This window comes from Bombus vosnesenskii, unplaced genomic scaffold, assembly GCF_011952255.1.
Source record: "Bombus vosnesenskii isolate JDL3184/JDL3185 unplaced genomic scaffold, Bvos_JDL3184-5_v1.1 scf7180000013293, whole genome shotgun sequence".
Lineage (NCBI taxonomy): Eukaryota > Metazoa > Arthropoda > Insecta > Hymenoptera > Apidae > Bombus > Bombus vosnesenskii.
In genome coordinates, this window is record NW_022882944.1 from 1,201,513 (window position 1) to 1,219,219 (window position 17,707).

At 34.1% G+C, this 17,707-nt stretch overlaps 1 protein-coding gene across 9 annotated transcripts in view; it reads left to right on the forward strand.

The window, feature by feature from the left end:
- The window catches only part of LOC117232766 (myocyte-specific enhancer factor 2), a 70,867-nt gene that overhangs the window by 40,089 nt on the left and 13,071 nt on the right, over window positions 1-17,707 (forward strand). Inside the window, exon 1 of one of the 9 annotated variants that reach the window (XM_033492385.1) lies at window positions 10,721-10,775. The exons of 5 other annotated variants lie outside the window; for them this stretch is intronic. The gene's annotated coding sequence lies outside the window, so the exon portion shown is untranslated. 3 more of the 9 variants (XM_033492383.1, XM_033492384.1, XM_033492382.1) reach the window with 3 other exon arrangements.

Sequence of the window (17,707 nt, forward strand, 5' to 3'; positions counted from 1 at the left end):
TGGACCACGAATGCCGTGCGTCTGAGGGACAGGACAGCCGTTACGATCGCCTTTTCGACTCGCTAGTTTCGCTCTAGAGCCGAGAGATGGTTTGGTGGCCACCTGGTATTTTCATTCTCCATCCTTTAAAACCAGCCTTTCCTCCTTATACGGGAAGCTAGCTGTTCGTCGGACGTCTGCTGACGTCTCGTGACGATTAACGAGATCTCACGAGTTCGGGCGATGGGTTGTTTCCGAAATAGCTGGAGTGGCAACTATTGTCCGCTTGTTAAAACGAAATATGATGGTTTCGTAGGTTAGACTGGAAGCCTTTTTGGCAATTTTTAACGCTGTCGAAGCTTTGCTATTCGAAGTTGAAATTTTAATTTAGTATTCAGGTCTTTCGGTAATACGAAATTTCGATTGTAGGAAACTCGGCTGAATCTTGGAAGGGTCGATGATCTCTTCGCGATGTGAAATTCTGATTGTTCGAATGTCGGAAGAGCGAAGGTTACAGAAATCCGTAAAGGGATTTCTTTAAATTTTCTAACATTTTTAAAGCTGTATTCTCCGTTTGTAGTTGTAGCATGTGGTTCTTTTCTAAAAATATGAATTTTCTGCTGTACAATTTAGACTGGCTGAATATTGAAAAGAATATCGATGGAGAATATTTTGGAATTTTCGTTCGCGTTTCCTTGCCAAGTTTTATCGTTTAGTTAATGCCCGGTTCCCTGAAAGTATGAAACTCCGACTAGGTAAAATTTAGAAAAGTTCAAAATATTTCCCAACTCTCTTCTTTTCCATATTTTTCTTCTTTCCAAGCTTTATTATTTGGTTGGTATTTAACGAGAAATTTTAACGATCGACGTGATGCACCGATTCCACCAGAAAAAATTCCTCACACGGAACCAACTAAGAAATTCCTCTCGTATGACGCACTTATCTAAAGCAACATAAAGTGCTAACTCCCCTACAACTTACCTAGATAGGACTAGGCTCGACATAATTTCTAATCTTCGTTAAACACGAAGCAACTTACGACGAATCTGAAACTCGGCAAATTTAATCGACTCAACGACGCTGCAAAAATTTCAACAGAATATTACGATTGTTGAGAAAAGTATAGACGGTGGAAAGTCATAATGCGATATTCGTACATATCCAAGAGCATAGGGTACCACGGCACAGTGTGTCCCGATATTGCTATTGATCGGGGCTCTCCAAAGGTATTTGTTACGTGTAGGTATTGTTTTTCCTTCGCACCGTCGAGCAAAAGGAGATCACGAGGGCCGACATCCCTTTTACACAGTGCTCTAAGGTATCCGCGTCTAGTTAACCGTTCCCTTTTTCCTCGCTTTTTCCCCGCTTTCTCCGGAGCACGCTTTTTCAACGGCTATGCGACTCGATCGAACCCCGTTGCATCCTATGGGATCGTGCGATTTTTCCTTCGTATCTCTCGATGACAATTCTAACCATTAGGTTGCTGATATTTCTGCTAATTCGTATCTTTACTTTAATAGAAATATAATAATATAAATTCTTCAATAGAATTTAAAGAACGATAACTAGGTGGCAAAATTATTTTGCTGGTTAAATATTATAAAAAATACTATGTCGCGGTTATTTTATATATGTTTGCGTATCATTTGTATCCTATACATTTTCGATGATTTAACAATTTTTAGATTTTTATATTCATAACGGATTTTTAAATTTCAGACAATAGAAATCCGCGGTTCACTAATCGTTCTTCGAGAGCGATTCAATCTTTATTAAAGTTATTTTTATCGAAAGTTGTAGTTTATAGCGGACTTAGTTCGCGTTATCGCGCTATTTTCTTTCATATTTGCAATTCGCAGGAAAATGACGAGTTCCGTTGTTCGTAATCTTTATCGAGAGATATGGTCGATCTTTATTAAAGTAATTCTTACTGAAAGCTGTGGTAGAGTTAGTTCGCGAATTAGTAGAATCAGTAGAATCAGGAAATAATTAGTAGAATTGTACAATTTTGAAATACCATGTATAACAGCGCGTGTAATAAAATTATCTACTCTGACAAGCCATACTTAATTATCGTAGACGCTTAATTGTAGAATTATTTTATAAGAACTTCTAGGAAGTGGAAAATATTAGTATGGAAATGAGCATTATTGTTTTCTCAGTAGCGAATTATTTAATTCCGTACTTAGTATTCTCACGAGTAAAATACAAATTATTTCTCAAAGTATTAAATAATTATCTATAAAAAGCACCACTTTATAATTATAATAATCTCGAATCTCGTTAACGTAAACTATAGCTGTTTCAGAATTGATGAACTTTTATGTAAAAGCTTTCTCCTCCTTGGCAATCATTATTATTATTATTATTATTATTATGATATCCTGTTCGCGCGCACACACACATACATATATAGAAAATCCTTTCTGTACGTAAAGGAATAAATAGATAAATAAATAGCATGTCATCTAAAGCGAAATGAAGTCAAACGAATAAAGCTGATTTACATAATGGGTTCGATTAAATGTGTTTTTCTGTTGCACGTTTAACATGCAGATGGAAATAGTTGAAGAAACGAAAAACAAAGCGAACGAATCTTTCCAGCACCCACCTTGAATTTCAATCGCGTGATTTTCTTACTAAAAAAATATATCAATACCTGTGATCGTCGAAGATTCTTAAATCCTATCATTATTAAAATAACAGTTTTCCTAATATATTGTAAAAATAATAATCCATTCACCGGTATTTATGTAAACTCACATTTCCGTAGACATAATTAAAAAGAACAGAACCTAAGCAGAAGTTTGTTATATCCGCTAAATATTACGATAATTATATTTTGAATATTTTATAATTTTATATATTTGTCCATATCATCTTTCAATTTTCTATAGTTGCATAGGGATTCACGATCCAATAATTTATTATTAAAACCATCAACTTGCTCCATGACGCGAAATTCTAATAATATTTATATAATCTGTAAGAATGAAATTTATCAGTGAATAAAATTATACACCATATACTATTTGCTATGAAACAATGATTATAGGTATTTGGAATACTCATCTGAAATTTCGTAAAATATGGCGTACCGTATTTAGCGGAGGAAACATCCGATCTCAATGGTAAATTCAACGTACGCGACACACGCGACAGGGAACGTGTTAACCCTTTCATTATTAAGAACCCCAATAGTAACCATCCGTGAATTTATCCCTGTGCACGAACAGCCGCTATGCTGGACCATGCACGACTCAGTACACTGTTAAAACGACTTACTGCCCACTTACATAACCTATAAATAAACATCAGCGAGGAATGTGCAGTCAGGGCTTATCCTAATTTAGCTTATGCCAAGAAAATGTTTTAATTACATGATAGGATCTTTAATAATATCAAATGTTTCTTCTATCCAGATATATTTTATTTTATCCCCTCATTTTGTATGCCAAAATCTTCATGTACAATTCAACTAATATCATTGCTGAACTTTTCCAAGAAGGATATTAATAAACACCCTTAAATAGCAGTAATAAGTTTAATTAGTAAAGTTTATTATGATAATAAAGTTTATACGAGTTTAATTAATAACAAATAAAATTAATTATTTTTGAGATTATAGGTTATTTGACTATTCTGTTTGATGGGAAGTTATAAAATCGTAAGAGAAAAACTATAACCTATATCTTATAATTAAACATTGTCTAATATGGGGAATTTACGCATTTATAGGAAATTTTCAGGTGCAAAAAACATTCCAAGTAGAATATTTATTATAATATTTAACAGATGAAACGAATCTCTATTTAAGTTCCATTTCCTTAGTTATATTTATAAAAATATAAAAGTGCATAAAAATCCGCCCTCTGCTTATAACTTATCAATTTACTAATATTATTCCAGAAGACAAATTAGAAAACTAAAGTGTCGTGACCTCAGTATATTATTTTATAACTGAGAACATGCTATTTATCATCTTCCAAATTTCATATTTGATGAGAGGCGCCTCGATCGATAATAAAGGGACCGTTCCAATGTTTCGGAGAACTCGATTCGATTCGATCTTGCGCGGTACGTGCACCGCGTTCAATCTGATATTAAATTCTACAGGAAAATCTCGAGAAGTCCATCTTCATTATCGGATGAACGACGCTTAACCGTGTGACCCGGTCGATCACTCGCAAATAGAATCGTATCGGGAATGACAGAAACGAGACGGACGGTGAAACGGAAATAGACGCCGGTTCCTGCAACTATCCGCGAAATAATCGGCATTATGATTAACTACGTTTCAGCGGGCCGATTATTCCGGCCGCGCAACTTGCCACGCTGACGTTTACCCGATACACGTTCCGTCCCATCGAGTCGCGACGCGAGCAATCAATGAAATGGAAACGCTCTCCATGCCCTGTCTTTGTGTTACGTGTGCATGTGTGGTTTCCTCCACAAAATTATCTCTCTCTTCAACTATTCATATGCATTACATATTCTTCTCTTGTTAGGAATAGGAAGGAGGTTAGGAGGAATAATTTGAAAAAATGAACACTAAACATATGGCGCTGCTATCGCACGATTTTCGATTTAAATATGTATTTGAATTTATATTCACTGTACATACTGGCCATAAATATTAGGACACCGAGTACGAGTACTCGTTACACCTATTGAAAAATTCTAAAATATTTGACTTTATTTAGCATTTTACATTATAAGACACGTATGAATGAAAGTGAATATGAATGAAATAACAGATTTGTAATAAAATACATACTTCGAAAATAAAAGCAGTGGAAACTGTACAATTTAGCACTATCGGCTGGTGTATTATAATATTATAAGCCGTTTATTTATACAAAACAAAAAGTAGAGAAAATTGGCGAGACTATATAAGATAAGCATCAATCAAGTGGCTTGGCACTACAATTTTAAAAGTTTCAAAAATTGAACTTTGTCATTTCGGCTTATGGACGGCTCATATAATATGTACACTGACCCACGAAAGAATTTGTATCATTACCATGAGAAGCTTTTATCTTCATGTTGTGAGTGTTATATAAAGTATTTTAAAATCACATTAGAACTGTAATTAGACAGAATTGCTATGGTTACATTGGATAAAATTTGAAACCAACCTGAAAATATCTATGGATAGATCAGGAGATACAAGATCCTGACTGCAATCGTTTATTTAGTAGAGAATTATAACACATATGAATAGCCATCTTAAGTACACGATAAGTGTTAAATATGGTCCCGTTGAATATTGAGCGGGATCAATTTTTCTCCGCGAAATACATATGTGCTTGTACTGAATATCTTGTAATTCCTCTATGTATTTTCAGACTGGTTTCAAACGTTACCAATATAATCGTAACAGACAGGTCTCATAACAGCGATAGTAATTTACGTATATGAAATAATTTCGTATAGAAACTAAATGAGCTTCAAATAAGAGGATAGAAAAATGTTTACGATAAAAGACGGTTTATTATAGTTGAAGTAAAATCATGCTGGAAAATTTCTATTTTATTTATTCTTTACAACGAGAGTCTTTAACTTAAAAGTTACAAGCATAATAGTAAAAAGTAACATTTGAAAATTGTATAAGTCAAATATGGAGAATTCTGATTCATTTTCTGATCAAAGAAAAAAGCCGCATTACAAACAGTGTGGACAGTTTAGACTTTCGTAGCGAGTTATCGATAGTTCCAAGCATTCGTCCAAGGTATTTTTGTAATGCAAACCTCTCGGAAGCATCTCGCGTAAACTTGCACGCTCAAGAATGCATAATGTATCGGCGTGTCTTCACAAAAGTAGCTTACGTTCCGCGTTCAACGAAGATCATCCGACAATTTGACATCTGCCATTGTTGCAGACACAATTGCCACCGATCGGTCTACTCACTGCGATACATTGTGTTGTAACTGTTAAGCAACCTTAGACGTCATCAAACGCAATTACACCGTCCGTTTTGGAAAAAATTAATTGTTTGATTAGCAGGTTCTGGATTAGCTATTTCATAAATGGGAAAAATGAGATTTCCAATAATTATATGATTTTATACGTTCAAATTAATGTTTTGAATCTACTAATTCTGTTCGACTAAATAACGTATAAGATTATTATGAAATTATTATTGGTATATTTATCCTGGTTTTCTACATTTATTTGCGTCTACGTTTGATATAAAGTTATTATTACATTTATCCTGATTTTGTTCATTGACTGTAGTCAGAGGGATCTTTCATTCGTTGGAAAAATTAAATTTTGATAAAGATTTTACTCAGTAATCGCAACTCAAAACCAACCCAGGTATCTAATCCAGGTATATAATTAAAATGTAACGAAACTAAAATCTAATATCGAAATTAATAAATCGAAACGTAAATGAAATCTAGCAAATTTATTCTATCTTCTTCGTATTGTATAATGATATTATAACTGGACTGCGGATTTTTATTCAAATTCATATTTTTATGTAAATGAATGTAAATAGCAATTTTGGACCACTTACTATATTAATATCTATTAAACTAAATTAGATCTAAGGTAGTCTATGTAACACTGGAAATTTCATATATACACATTGGATAATTTATATATTTCCTAAAATAATAGTGTCTAATAATAAATAATAAATTTCTTAAATTCCTAGTATTCAATTTCTTATAAATAATGGCCACAAAACCAATTACGTGAGAGACAAGATAATATCAAACAAAAGTTCCCAGAAAATTCCCTAAACATATTGTATTTCTATCTCTCATTGTGTCACTAGTCCACCCGTTGGTCCTCTTTAGGCTACAACTCGAGTGCAGGCACGCGTGTATCGGAATTGGCCAGTGTTGGCCTTCTCTACGGTATCGCTCGTTATCTCTATCCGGAGAATATTAATTACTTATCCACTATCCCGTTTCTCGCGTCTTTTCGCGCTCGGTCGACGAGATCGATAGGCTAGGATATATTGAACACTCGCCGGCTCTCTCGACGGGTTAGGTTATCCGGCCTCTGTAGGGGGACAGCTACATTGCAGCTCATGCATAATACATACGATCCGACCTGGAGTAGATTTATATTTACCCGCACCTGGGATAATTCGTTAAATATCGACAGGCATTGCCAGCTCTTGCTGCTGAGCTTTTTTCGCGTACGAAGATGATTCGACAGGACGTTTTTACTCTGCCAGTCTAGATTCTAGATGCTCTTTGTTTTTCCTTCTTATCTCTCTTTTTCTCTCTCTCTCTCTCTTTCTCTCTCTCTCTCTCTCTTGTAAGGATGAATCTCTATTTCCATTTGCTATTACTGTATTAGTTTGAAAGAGGAATTTGAACTGTGAGCGTTCTTTATCGGTGGCTAATGTCATTTGGTAAGGATAAATTAGGTTATGTTGTAATGATTTTATTAGAAGAAAATTGACAATCTTTTTAATTAGTTGTTCCTGTAACTTAGAAATTAAAAATTCCTTTCGAAAGTTCATGTAATTGGAAAACTGTGGTAAAGGTGGTTCTTAGGAGGTTATAATTAGGTTCATAATTGATTTTAAAAGTCTTTTTCTTATAGTGGGAATGTGACACTCGTTAGTCACTTTTAGTGATTTACAATAGTGTTCAATTTGAATATTTCATCGTAGAGAGCGTAATTTGATAAAATTAGGATTTGATAAAATGTTCAGTCAATTGATTTTCTCCCTTTTCCCTCATCTTGCCCGAAATTCAGGTCACTGTGACGATCGTGTGTGCCCTCTTGGGTGACTTCATCTTTTCGAAGAAGTAATTCTCTCGATCGAAGTAATATTCATCATTTAAATCTCACGGTAGAATCTACTAATTTTTCCATTTGATTTGTTAAATAATTTTCGGATTTTGAGAACGTGTTAAGTTCAAACATTATACTTCCATAATTACTGCACTGTTTTTTTAATGGTATTTTCAAGCAGGTTATTCAAATTTATCTCGAATATGTCTTATCCAAATCTGTATGAAATTATCTATCTTTATTCTTCAATTAAAATCTTATATCTTGTTACAAATTTTTCACATTAAACTCCTAAATTACTTAATTAGTAGAATTATGCAGTTATCATAATATTTCATCTAATACATAGATAAAGTGCCGAATATATTTAAAGTAACCAAAGACAAGTGTTACTTGAATTCAGTTTCCATTTTGGAAAAACATCACCCCAGTCTATCGAAATTGATTTGAAATATTACGTAATCAGGTTCGAAGTGTTCAAGCGACTCGAATGTGGCTCCTCGATTCAATTTCATTTCGCACGGCTGTCGGATGGCTGGCGAATAACTGATGGAAGCTAGTCGCTAGCAGCCATCAAGCGTCTCGGCTCGTTTAATATTTATCGAGTTGGATTTTCGAGTTTACCGATGGCATCCGCCGTGATATGGCCTCTGTATTTGTCTGCCCCCGTAATTCGACGTATTCGCCGCAATATTCGATCAATCGTCTTGTCAATTTCAAATACCGATCCCATACAAGTTAGAATATTGCCTGGTAGCGTCAACAATTTTCTCCTAGCATTCCATTTGTCACTATAAAAGCATGATCTCTCCCTGATTTTCATCAGTTAATTCCTTTTCAATCGAACGATTCACTGTCATAACCGCAATGACGAGAATTTAACATAACATAACCTCAAATTAACTAATACGGTTGACAAACTTTGATTAATAAGAAATGATCCGCATAACGGCATTTGTGGAAGTTTTTTTGGATAAATATAAATAATGTTCATGTTTTTGTAGACTGATGTACTCAATGAATGTTTAATGTTTGTATATTATGCATGTAACATATGTTGGATAGACATAATAAAACAAAACGTATGGGATTAAAAATCTGGCATTGTATGTGTATATAACGGATTAGGCAGGGATAAATGAGACTAATATATATACATGTACGGATTGATAGTTCAGCTGTGACATTATACTGGTAGGAGAACTGTACTCGCGTCAAGCTATTGACACGTAAAAGTGACGTTTCCATTATGCGTGGTATCATGTCTATGTAATCTCATACTCAATGACTTAAGGATCTTAAGCTCGGAACTTGGATAAATCAAAATTCGATGATACAACTATGTAATCAAAATCTTTTGTATCGACATCGAAATCTTTCGATATTTAAGAAATCGATTGTGCTATGTATGAAAATCTGATTAATCGAATCAAATTCGAACTCTAATCGCAGATAATCAAAATCAAATATCGAATATATTTACGTCTGACAGTTTACTCGGTAGAATTTTATCTTACGTTGTTATGTTAGAAACGGCACATATTTGACTTTGATTTATTACTCGAACGATCGATAGAACACATGTATAATAATGTACATGTATCGATCGATAATCGTAGTTCGAATGGGGTACCGTTTATAATGCATTCGTTATTTTCATCCTCCAACGTACACTTTGAGTACCACAGGTGACACAGTGTAGTCGGTTAAATTCTTTAACCGCGTCGTTATTTCTGGCTGGCGAAATATTAATAAAGTGTAAAGATGCCACTTTTACGCATAGCTATCTGAACTTTTGTGGTTATAATTTACATTGACTCCGACATGAACCGACTTACAACTTATGGGCGAAACGTTTATGAATGACCAGCAATATTTCGGTTACTTTCCTATATTCTTAAAAGAATGTATATTATTCTGAATGTTATGCTTTATTTTGAAATCCTTTACATTTGAAATAAAAAGAATAGTCATATGTTGGTGCTTCAAAAGTCTCATCTGGTATATTTTTGTTAGAATAATTTCTTCATTTTTATTTATATAATATGTTGACAATATCTATAAAAGTTGACATTTTTTAATAATATTCACTTGTTATCTAAACATTTTTTTAAGTATCTCATATTTTGCAGATTTCAAATATTTTCTATTACTTACTATTATTTACTTTTATTTTTATTATCTACGATACTTTATCTAATTTTTAACCTTGCTGTGATTCTCGAATTTTTATATGCCAATTTTATTCTTACTTCAACAAGCAAGGAGACTTATAATATTTTAAGCAAAACTGCAGCATAAAATTGAAAGTGAAAATCAAAAGGAAATTAAAGTAAAACATTTCTTAGCGTTAGAAAAACAGGACTAGGTTAGAAATGATATAAAAAGCGCAGCTGGGTTAATCACTTCAAATAAAAAATTTCCTTTTCTCTTTAGATCATGTAATTGAATTTTCTAAGCGCAAAATGTGACCATAACACGTTGACTACCACGGTGACCACCGGTGACCCACGTTACTAAATTGTGTAGAACTAAATTTAGAACTAAATTGTTCCGAACAGTTCAAATAAGATAAATTTCATGGACTAAACAATTTTCAACAATGTGAATGATTTAGATAACATCGTCAGAAGAAAGTGCGCAAATACAATATATTTTGCAAAAATTAAATGCTATAATATAATATATTTCAATTTATTACTTCCAGGGCATAATATATAAAATTTGCGTGGCAATCAACGTGTTAAAATAATTAAAAGACTCGATCATCCATATATGGACATAAAAAAGGACTAATTGACAGTGGAAGATTATAACACGAAACTGTAATAACGTCGTTCAACGCGCGGTCGAAGCTGAAATGCCAGCGCGACTGTCGAGGCTGAAAGCGGTGCGCATGCGCGGCACATACGGCGGCGCGCAATTGGCGAGTCGGCGTCTGACGTCGATCTCGGCGAGAGCCAATCAACGGTTGAACCTCGTCGACGTTAGTTCGGCGTGCCGAGGCGAACTTCAGAGGCGAGGTGGACCGACTGGTATGTGCAACACGGCCAGGCGCCCCCCTCCTCCTCTCTCATTTACCCTCTTTCTCTATTTCTCTTCCTCTCTCTTTCTTTCGTTCCCGTGCTCTCCACGCGACTTCCTCAAATCTTTATTTCAGGCTCGACCGCGAACTGGTCGAGGCGCGCGCGGCCCGCTTTTTTACCGTCCGATACGACGCTTCTAAATTTGAATCTTCTACGTGGAGCACAGTGCGAATCGACGGCTCCGCCGCACGTGAAAAAAATATATTTTAAGAAACGGACGCGCGTTTCTAGTCATCGCTTCTAGTCAGCCAGGATAATTCTAACCTAGCTAACCTAGCTTCCTGGTTAGCTGGATCCTGAAGAATCGTTTTTTCGCTTGGCGTTCATCTTTACACGTTTAATAAAGTCGTAAAGGTGAGAAAAAGAACACAGAAGGAGAAAGTATCGATATATCACGAATATATCGTGATACATACCAGAAGGGGACAAAGAAACGACAAAAGTGCAAGAAGACGAAGAAGACGTTCAATCGCGAAACAATAAAGGAAGTTTCTTGTTGTCGCCGTATTATATACGTTGTCGTTATCGAATGGAATACGTTGATTGGCTTGTTTGTCGATGTTTGACGAACCCCAGATGAAATCCAGCGTGCGAACCAAGTGACGCGTGGTTGATCGAATCACCAGGAAAAAAAAACGAGTGCAAGTTTTGATGTACGTGCCAAAAAGCTCGTGTGTTATTTCTACGTAATCGGCTTCGACGAGAAGTTTTGTTTTGATCTTAAAGTTGTACCTTTCGCGAGGGTGTTAGTGGGGAGATATCGATCGCGGGACCATTGACGTCCGTTCTGGAGAACGAGCTTTTCTCCTCGCACCTTTGACTAGACTAACCTCTCGATAATTGTATTTTCTCACTTATAGCTTCGTATATACGTGTATACGTATATTATAGATATATACATATGTACATATATATATATCTATATTTCCTACATGTGTGTTTGCGTGTGCGAATGAAAATTAGATGCTGACTAGTTTTCAATAAAAGTTTGAAAAACGTGCCTGTAACGAAGTAAACTGTATTGTGACCAATGGAGGCTATTCCGTGAATCTCTAGTTTAACATTTGTCGACAACGGAAGTGGATCTGAAGACAAATATTATATCATTCGGATAATACGTTTCTTTCTCTCTCTCTCTCTCTCTCTCTCTCTTTCGCTCTTTCTCCTCCCTCTTTCTTTCTCTTTATGGTCGTAGAGCGATCAAGAAGTCACTTTTACGAGTCCAGATTTTTATTGAGACACAGATGGAATTTTGATACAGACAATAAACGTGAGGGTTTTTGAAACTTCGCATGACCGAGTGCCTGAACGGAGATTCTCCAATTACATTGTGATAATAACATCTGTGAAGAGTGCGCGATCTCTCGCCATCTTTGTTTTGATATCGATTCAGTGTGCGCAAGAAGATCGATCGATTGGCGAACGAGCCGTCGAAATGTTCGACTGATCGAGCTCACTTCGAGTCGGTGAGTTTATCAAACGCAGTATTCAATTGTGAAACAGTTCTTTTCTTGTTGATAGTTGGCTACAGTTATTTATCATTAGCAATGGCACTAGGATGTTTTAGGTTCGGCGCGAATTTCGCACGTTTAAATCCTATAAAATATTCTATAAAAATTCGTTAAAATGCTTTCAGATATTTAATTTAGAGTTGTAATAGATTTTCATATTTCTAATTATTTTTGTGCCATAATAACGTAAAATCAATATCATACAGGAAAGGTTTTACTTAGTGGTATAAACGGATTAACATATAATTGGTAAATTTTTGAACGAATTTTATCTATGATAGAAATTTCTACAAGTTGGGTGATTTACTGTATACGATGTATAAATAGTATAATGTCTTTTTTATGTTTCTTGCGCGATTCTGTAATGTAGTTACAGAAAAGTATCAGTTAGCAGGTTCTTAAACATTTGAAGTCTGCAATTTATGCGATCATTGTCAAAATTTAAATTATACATATTATAAATATTTATAAGTTTATTTCATAAACACTCACCGTTAAATGTTATAAGTATTTAACAAAAAGGAAAGCAATTTTGATTGCCCCGCTTATATATAGGGTTCGTCTCTGTTTTTCTGCTAACACGTTTTTTGCGAACGACGACACAATCACATGATGTATCAACGGGCGAATCAAACTCTCCACGATATCGAGATAACGTTTATCCGGTTGCAAACTATTCGAAGGAAACGATTTGGCAAAGTTCAACATATCGTACTATGTACTAAGTACACGTGTCGAGCTACGCTTCCAATGTGATAAAGTATATGTTATCGCAACTCGTATGAGCCCTCCTATCGAAATTAGTATAGCAAATTAAAGTAGCCCATCTGCAACTTAACCTAACTAGTACGTTGCCATTTAAATATTGCATTGGTGTTAGCATCAAGTTGTTGTTAGACAATTATGAATATTATTATATGATATTACTGTTTCGTAACAGAATTAAAAGCAGTATTAGTATGGTTTGCATATCGGGACCAATGAAGTATTAAATCTTCTCTAGTTATCAATGTTTGATACCATATATCGAAGTTTGATATAGCATGACCACCCATGGAAAATAATATTTTTCTAGTAATTATATTATGTTAGGAATTAAGATAAACAGTATCACTAAGAGTCACGAATATCTGGGAATGCTGATTTTCTATTTAATGACTACTAATGGTACTTAGTAATTGTTAGCTTTAAAGTTGTTGCAAAATTTTAGACATTTTTTTAAGCTGTTAAATATTACTATTAAAGATTACTAGATGGGTTATGCTGACTGTTAGTGTAATAATTTCATCTATATGTCGCATGTAGAATATGAATGCTGTGTTAATGTCCGTTAAAGTTAAAGGCAATTTCATCAAATTTAGATTTCTTTCGTTACACAATACAAAATTTATTCAATAAATCAATACACAATGTTACATGAAACAAATAGAAAATCGCCAAGAAACTATAATTAGGAGAAAATAAAATATTGCATCACAATATCTACTTAGTAGACACCACAAAACGTATAGAATAAAACACACAAGATTACATGGAATAAAGCAAAATTTTTAGAAAAATTGTAATTACAAGAAACTAACAAATTTCGACTGAGCGTCTATTTAATAAACGTCAAATATTTACGACTAGATATGTAAATTAAGAGAATCAGCGGAAATATTCCAAAAAAATATCGCAATTCATATTTTTACGAATTTAAAAAACGCAACTTTGACGGAAATTTTACCTACTAAATATCATAACAAACACCAGATATACTTTTGCGTGGTTCTATGCATTTTCGAATCTCCAAATTTTCTATAAATGCGTGAAAATCCGCAGCCTAGTAATTGAATAAAAATCATAGAAGTAACATTTAAATATCTTTAGATGGAATCGAATCGCACATCAATTTATAAAGTCCGTTGAACACAGATTGTTATTTCCAGCTGGGAGCAAAGAATAAAAAGCCGGTGGTTCATAATATAGCGAGACATTACTCGATTCGATAGGGATAGCTTCTGGACGCGAGTGCAAAATGCGACGTGTATAGAGAAATACGCGGTGGTCGCTGACCCTCGGTTCGCGTTCTACGCTCTTGTATAATAAACCGAATTCGATCGGACGACAGCTCGAGCGGCAACCTCTTCTCTCTCTAGCCTCTCCACGAGTGTTCTCTTTATTGTCACTAGTCACTAGCAAAGAGAAGCATCGAGCGGGTGGACCGTCTATTGCTTTTTGCTCGAGCTTTCTTTTTTCATCGCGTACCCCCGATAGCCAATAATAATCATTCGCGGAATTTCACAATACGAGAAACGTGCGATCGGCTTGCTGAATGAACGATTCATTCCATTATCTTCTATTTTGAAATAAATGGAAAATTCGCGGCGGAATTCGTCTCGATTGTAACTTGACGCTTATCGTGTAATCACACTGTAATAGATAATGATAAATGTACATCGGTTGGAATTAAATCATCTTTTTTAAGGGACTTTATCGCGCTCTAAATAATATCGCAACATTTCCAGTACCATAACGAACTGGTATATTATATATTTTATATTAAAAATATTATATATTTTCATATATATTTAATATTAATAATGGAAGATCATAGGGAAAGAATATGACAAGACATATCTTTTATACTTCTCTGGTAAATGTACTACGTATTTGAAGTCTAGTTACTGAAGAAGCCGTGTCTCTATATAAGTCCTGAATTAAATACGCGTTTTTATTATCGTAATGTCGCTTATGCACTTATATTTTACTTTTCCTTTTGCAGCTTTGAAAAATTCATCGCCTACTTTGAAAAAATTTATATAGATTATCCCCGTTTTCAATTATACCATAACGTAACATTCTATTTTGGCTGTTAGATAACCTCAAAATCAACGAAAATGGACTTTATATTTTTCACGTGAAATCTACAATTAGTAACATGGCGTATTTCGCTCGTATCTAATATTTGGTTATTTAAGTGTAATATCGAGTAAAGAAACCTGTTCTCTGAGTTACTCCGTACTGTATTTTCCTTCTGATTTTCAATTAATATCATTTCTACGTGTACCTAACATTTAATAATTCAGTTATTTTGTCCGATATATGAAATAACGGAACCTAACCTCTGCAGTATTGTGTACCGTGTTCTTCTTATGCTTTTCAACGAACGCACTTGCGTAAATATGCAATGTCTCATTTGAATCTTGAATCTAATATTTGATAATCCAGTTTAACCTAAAGCTAACCTTGAAATTGCTTACGTATGCAAGCTTTTTTTACTTTTTACGAATTGAAGATAGTAAGACGAGTATTTAAAATCGTCTTATACTTAAAGAAAGTAATAGATGTATAAAAAGCATTGGAAGTAATTGTGCTTAGTCGTTGTCGAATGCTTAATTGTGGTTAGCGTTTAACGTCCTTGTAAAGGCGAATCGCGTGTTTGACCGGCAATAGTCGGTATTGGAATCGCCTTTGATTTGATCGCGAGAGTCGACGGATTCACGAGTGTGATATAATTACGATCGGTGACGGTGCAACATAATTTCGCGATGCACAAGATAGGCACGACAAAAATAACGTTTGCCCGTGAAACGCGTGTTAATTCATATAGCGAGAGATCGCGTGCTCGGAATGAATGAAAGGGGGTTCGGTAAATATAGTTGATGGAGTTTAGAATTAGAACAACATTAAAGCCTATGTTTTTACCGGACTCGGTGTATCCGACCATTGGAATTCATCAGTCGAGAGAAAGCTATCGAATGCAAGCGATTAATTGATCAAGTTAAATGCAATTTTTCTTAATTTCCAAATAATTTTTATTATTATACGATACAATTTTATTACTACAATCGAACACAGGTTTCCAGTTAATCGAAGTGGGTATAATTCGATTTATCGAATAAACGTTGGCAATCGAATATTCGAATAGGTTATAGACGGTTAAACCCGATGAAAATCGTATCGTATCGAATCGAAACTACATCGATTGTTCCAAATTCGATTAATGAAATTGACCGATTTCTCAAATCGAATCTATCGCAATAGTTCAAAATTTAAGCGTAGAAATAGTTAGTAATTTCACCGAATCTGAAATTTGATTATTGAAGTTGAACATTATCGATTTATCCAACCAAATCGTATCAAACATTTGAAATTTGAAAATAAAATTGGAATTTTTCAAGAATTTAGAATAATCAATGAACTTATCTGCATAAGCATGAAAGTTAAATATTTATTAGTATTACACCACACATATGTACGATGTTTTTCGATAAAGTGAAGTAGAGACACTAGAAGCATCTCGAAGGCCCCTTCGAAATACATAATGCATTATCTAATCACGACTGGTGCAAAGGTAATTTGATTTTTCTACTCGTCTGTTGCTGACATTACAGTAGCGCAATATTATCGTTGATTACACTTGACGTACCTAGCAATTGCCGATTATAGCAAGGGACCGTAATTTAAATGGAAGATGGAAGAGCATTGAAAACAGAAAAAGCTGACAAAGAGAAGAAAGAAGTACACACTATTAAACTAGTCTGCAATTACCTTAGTCTGAGAACATTGTAAATTGCTCCCACAGATTCATTTACATAAATACGTAAACACACAGTTCATTTTATTTCTTCGTCGATCGATCTTGGTTAATTATCGTCTGATAACATTTACCGAATGGCGTTTAAAATTCAAACGAAATTTCGTTTTTGCCTATTATGTTAATTGACGAAATTTTCTTGGTTCTTGAAACTTTCACTTGATTACTTTTCAATGGATTCGGTCAAACTATGTAACATATCTTTTAATTCGGTATTTAAGTGATATCAGTTAAATTATAAGTGACTGCGATACTTTGGTATAAAAATTGAGTTAAGTTATGTAATTTAATATCTGTTCTATTATCTTATAATATGCGATAAATAGCATTGTTAATTTTATCAATACAAATTAAAATTTATATTCGGTAGTATTCAATTTTTTATTCAATTTTGTATTGTTATTCATTAAACGAATGAATAAGTAAATATGATAAAGTTTTTTTTTGTAAAAAATTTAACTTCCAAACTATTATAGTTTAGGTTATCTACTGCTCAACGATATCATCTAAAGATTAAAAAAAATATATTCTAATTCATCGATAGAAATTTTTCCAAGATACTGACGATGGTAATATTACAGAGATTAAGATAGATAATCCTGAGAATATCAATAGTAATAAAAATTTGTGTAGATATTTTTTTACATTTGAAATAAGAAGTATAGCAGCTTTAATAAGTCTATGCGTTTTCCTTTGTTAACCATCATTAATTGGCACGTAATTCGATGTATCTGTACTCCGCATACACTTTGAGGGAAACTCAAGTGATAAAGTCGATTATTATGTACATT